The following is a 6,000-nucleotide window of genomic DNA, read 5'->3' as shown; positions in this document are numbered from 1 at the left end:
TATTCTGAGGCACTTTTTAATTTTCTTTCATTATTACAAATCCTAGGACCTTTTTTAAAAAATCAATTATATATAACTGAATAACAAACTACCCAATGTTTTAAGTGGTTTAAAACAACAACATTTATTTCTTCAAAATTCTAGTGGTAAAATATTTACCCTAAGCTTGATTATTGGGAGGGGTTACTCTTTCTGGTCTGACCTGAGTCATTTATGTAGCTGTGGTCATCTGTTGGTTTACTGGGACTGGATTGTCTGGGACAACCTTATTCACATGGTTAGTAGTTAGTGTTGGCTGTCAGCTGGTTAGTTTACTGGATGCCAGCTGGTTTAGCTCATCCATGCTCCATGTGACCATTCATCCTCCACTAGAAACTGGGCTTCTTCACACTATGGAGTAGTGTCCCCAAAAAGCCACAGTGAAAGAGGCAAGACCTCTTGAAACTGAGGCTCAAAGTTGCATGACATCAGTTTTTTCACATCCTGTTAGGCAAAGCAAGTTAAAAGCCTGCTCAGATTTATGGGACTGGTGAAAACATTCCACTACTCAATGGGAGGGGCTGAAAAGAATCTTTTAATATACCACATTACAACTATACTTTGTTATTGCTTATATATAAGACAATGTTTAACTGTGCATATTAATCTTGAAATTTACCAATAAACCAAGCTTCTTTTTACCTCCAGTATTTTTAATGAATAGTCTCTTGGATTTTGTGTGTAAAAAATTACATCATTTGAAAATAATGACAGCTTTTTTTCTTCCTGTCTGGAATCTATATTCTAGTTTTATTTTCATGCTTATTGTATTGGCTAGAATCCCCAAAATGGTAAAAATAGTCACAGAGTGAAAATAATTTTATCTTATTTCAGATATTAGTAGGAATATCCTTGTCTTAAACAGCTAATGTTATTTTCAATAGTGATTTCTAACATGCTTTTTTTTTCCTCTTAACATAAGGCATGAAAGGCAACTAATCAAAACTCTTGTTTCATTGAACACTTCTCATTATTGGTCATGAAACTCCTGTTTATTTTATTAAATCTCTTTCTTCTATTCTTACTGTTACCAAGAGTTCAAAGAAGACATTAAATGAAATCAAACTCATCTTGTACTTTTATTTTATGTTTTTGTCCTGTAACCTATTACTGGATTTCTTTTTATTGTGCCATGTTCCTGGATTAAATCCTATTCAGTCTTTGTTTACCATTTGTAGAGTATGCTCTTATAATTTATTTGCATATATTTTGTTTAGTTTTCTTTTTATTTATAATTTTGCATGGAATTAGTGATCATTTTTTGAGGCTTTTGTTGGACTTTGTAATCAGGATAACTTAACTCCTATTTTAAGAAAAATGGAAGTACAGAGAAATTATATTTTGACAAATAGTTGGTTAACTACTTATGCCTCTAGTGTTGAATCTTCATCTCTGGAAAACTTATAAAAGAAGAAAAGTAACTTTTAAATCAAATGATTTAGGTGCATTCTAGCCTTCAATTTAAGATTAAACTTCAGATTACATCTGATTTCCCAAGGAAGTTTGGCTTCAATAATGAGCTATATGCCTAGGTCAGTTTCACTCAAGTTCCCATTAATAAGATAGAGTCTAAAGCAATAACAAAGCAACTCAATGGCCAGAACAAGACATGTAGCATACTTAACTAGAAATACTATACTACATTCTTTTATCACCACTCTATAACTTAGGTTCATTAAATTAACAAGACTCCCTGTTCCTTAAAGAAAATAATTACTTTTCTTTCAACGCAGAACCCAGTTCTAGTCACTAAATTTTCAAGATATCTGTTTAAAAGTTAGTTTTGAACCCTAATTTCTTTCTGCAAAGAAAAAAAAAAACCTTTGGAAATTATCAAGCACCTTTTTCATTTAATGACAAGAATGCACCACATAGAAGAAACTGTATGGATCATCATCATTTTGTCATCAGAGTTTCCCCAAAAAACACTATTTGTATACATTTTGTATCTCTATGTATTTGTCACATACTAATAAGAGCAGTCCTCCTATAGCATATCAGCTCTCCGTCTGTTCCCATGGATGGAGTGTAAACTGGCATTGTGAATCATTTGAGAGTTCATGGGATTTTCAGTCTGTAGACCGGGTTCTGGTAGTCTCTCTTCTTCTACTAATTAATTAAGGCAAGTCGTGTTTAACTTCTTCCAATTGCAATAATAATATCTACCTACCTACTTAACAAGCTGTCACAAGAATCAGATGACATAACGTATGTGAATATTCTTTACACTATAAAGAAAAAATGCAAGATATTATTTCAGTAAGCAATAATTCAAAATAATAACTGACATTACTGAATTATTTTCTAATAAGAAGTTCTGTGCTAAGAAATTTACATGCACTATTTTATTTAAGCATTTAAATCAATAATAAGTCAGACACTCTTTTTAGGTGAAGAACTATAAGGTTAAAAACACTAATAATTTCTGCCCTGCCTGGTGTGGCTCAGTAGATTGAATGCCAGCCTGAGAACCAGTTCAATTCCCAGTCAGGGCACATGCCTGAGTTGTGTGCTGGCCAGTTCCTCAGTAAGGGGGCGCATGAGAGGCAATCACACATTGATGTTTCTCTTTCTCCCTTCCCCTCTGTTAAGCAAAAAAAAAAAAAAAAACCACTGATAATTTTTTTCAAAAAACACAAGTTATGAAATATAGGCAAAATTTAAACCCAAGTTTATCTTGTTACAAAACTGAACTCAGAATCAGGCTGCATAAATTAGAATTCTGTCATCCTTTCATTTCCTTCTTTTGCGACCCTCTTCTACAGTATCCTGGATATGTGCTGTTTGTCCCTTCAGAGCTATTCCCGTCCTGACTTGCACCCAGGAATGCTGCACTGTTTGGACAGTATCAAGGGACCGCCTCACTCTTTGACTCTGGTTGGGCTCAGTCAATAAGCATAACCTGTTTGGGATCTGTGTTGAGAAAAAAATTTAAGAAAACATGCATAAATATGCAGGATGTCCAGAAGTTGCATAACTGAACTTTCTTATCCTTTCCTGTTTTTTCTGGTTTTTATTATTGTTTCTCTTAGAAATAATATTGTGTCTTCTCTTAGAAAACATTATTGTGTCCTAGAAATGTTAACATAATTAGGGAATTGCATTATTTTTAAGTATCAAATCAGCCTGGTTATTTTTCATTGTATCTTTCATTATTAAATAACTTTTTAAATTTTGAACTTCTGTTATTTGTCAATATGGTTTAACTATAAGTCAATAATAAAAAATTGTATGTTTAGCTACCACAAGCTGCATAGTAGGTAGAACAAAAAGAGGCGATAGTCTGATCTTCCCTAGTCAGGCAGAGAGTGTTTTTGACCTTACATCTTTGGAAGGTCATTTATAGGTCAGAGCATATTCAAAGGAAAGGGGCCCAAAGGATGAGGAAACATCAACTAAGTCATATAATCAATGGCAAAAATTACTGAGTATGCTTGACCTGGAAAATAGAGATTTGAGGGGGGCAGGAAATGAAAGCTGTCTTCAGTTTTGGAAGGTGGATGTATTAGAAAGGAATTATAATATAGAATGTATAATAAGAACTTTTGGGTACTAAATGCAGAGTTGTTTTCAGCTCAGTGTAAGCGTTGTTTGTGTCCCAGCCTGAGCTCAAGCACAACACACCACTGAGGATCAGACCTGCCTGGTGAACTGATGGGACATGACCAAGTTTACTTGTGAGAGTAAGGAACCTTCTGGGTGTCATCTTGTTTTAAGAGGACAGTGGGCACAAATGTACTGACTTAAAACCAAAGCCATTTTTAGCTGGAAGTATAGTGGACCCTGAGAAATACATCGTGATGTACCCTGATCCAGCCCCATGAGGAACACATGACTAGATCTTAAGAAAGAGAGGTGGGTAGGTAGATGGGTGAGTGTCATAAGTAGCCACTAAAAGTTTTATTTGTAACAACAATTCCATAAGACTTTGGGGCAAAGTAACCTGCTTTGGAGCCACACTAGCCAAAAGTTACTTAAAGGGGAAAACATTGTGTTCTATTGACTCACAACAGAGGAAGGGAGCTTGATCAACAGGACAAGAAACAAACAGAGGCTTCTTCATGGCAACTGAACATGACTCACAGACCTTGTTTGTGAGTGTGTGATGAGACATCCCAGTACATGTCAACATATTGGGATTTGGGGGACATTTTAGGTTAATAAAGTCTTACATTATCAGATGAGGTATGAGAAAGCAAAACTCAAGTTATCGGGTTAGTCAAAAAGTTTAGTTTATTCTGTAAAATAAAAGATGAATTTTTTATTTTCACCAATAACTATTGATTTAGATATTTTAAGCATGTTCACTATCTCCCATGTGGTATAACATTGATTATTCTCAGTTAATGTCTTGATTTGATAGCTATTAACTTCAACTTGTCTACTTGACTATGGAGCATCACTGAACAAGAAATCTCCAGTATGAAACTTCGCAAACTACTTTTGACATGTTCAATCAGTCACAGCATCTTCTCCATACACTGCACAAATGTGTTTTTTTTGCACTACAGTTGCACTTTTACTTTCCTTGAAATAATAAAGCATAATATGTTGCTAAAATGTTGCTTTTTTCCCCATCTTCAATGTTAAAATGACTACACAAAAACTCACCAGCTTAGGTGAGTTTTTTAAAAAAATCCAGGTTGATATGACAGTGGTCACAATACAGTCTAACAAAACTTTTGAATGAAGTTAAAGACAACTAAGTGCTACTAGAGGCATCTTATGGGGAAAAAAAGTGAATTTTTTAGCCAACCCAATACTTAAAGAAGAGCTCTTCAATTAGGGTAAGATATCAAAATATGTAACAAGCTGCCTAGAGAATACCCCTCAGATACTGGGGAGATGGATCTTTGTATCTACTTCAGCACTGGCATAGAAAAGGCTTTTATCAACATTTGTTCAATGCAAATTCAGCATGTCTTAAACTTTTTTTCTCTCTTAGAAGCTTGAGAAAGCACAAAGAGAACCCTTAACCTGTCATTCTGTTATTATTGACTCAACTCAAATCAGCAGTAAAGAACTGCTAAGTAAAGCAGAACGATAGGAATATGTTAAGCAGTCATGAACACTCCTTAGACAATGCTTTTCTTCCAGGGCTGAGACAGGGAGAATACAGAAGACCACAAAGTATCCCATAAGAAAATAAGGAAGTACTCAAAAATAAAACATACAAACACGTGGAAAAAACACAGGAGCCTAAAAGAGTACCCAATGGGCAAAGATGGAAGAACTTTATCTTTGTTTGTATTTTGTATTTGTTATTTTTATATTTGTTATCTTTAACAAATTTTAAAACAGAACTTTATCTTTAATGAATTAAATAATAGTAATATAGCATTCTAACCCTCATAACAAAATTAATAACCATGAATTCATCCTAATGTAAATAAATGATTAAATAAATAAATAGGAAGAAGATACAACTCTTCCTTACAAAAGCATTTCATGAGATAGCACTTCACACTTGGACAAATGGCTATTATCAAAAAGATAAGAGACAAGGGTTAGTGAGGACGTGAAGAAATGGAAAAATTTGTGCAGTTTATAGGAATGTAAATTGCTAGAGCCACTATAGCATGCTGTGTTAACACTCTTCAAAAAATTAAAAATTGAACTACCATATCACCCAGTAATCTCAGCACTAGGTATATATCTAAAGAAATGATAAAAATATATGAAGAGTTATCTGCACTCCTATGTTCATTGCAGCCTTGTATACAATAGCCAAGACATAAAAACAATTTGTGTCTATCTATGGATGATAAAGAAAATGTGATATATATATAATGGTCTTTCCAGAAGGTATCTAGCCATGTAATATGAAAACAGAGACATTTATTGAAGCTATAAGATACAAGAAACATGGTACATAGAACAATGGTGTCTCAGTCCCCTTCAAAATAGGCACCTTGGGACCTCACACAGTTCTCCCAATTGCCATCAGCTGCCTGTTGTATT

This window comes from Artibeus jamaicensis, unplaced genomic scaffold (assembly GCF_021234435.1).
Source record: "Artibeus jamaicensis isolate MK-2021 breed Jamaican fruit bat unplaced genomic scaffold, CSHL_Jam_final contig_3126, whole genome shotgun sequence".
Taxonomy (NCBI): domain Eukaryota; kingdom Metazoa; phylum Chordata; class Mammalia; order Chiroptera; family Phyllostomidae; genus Artibeus; species Artibeus jamaicensis.
This window is presented reverse-complemented; position numbering follows the sequence as displayed.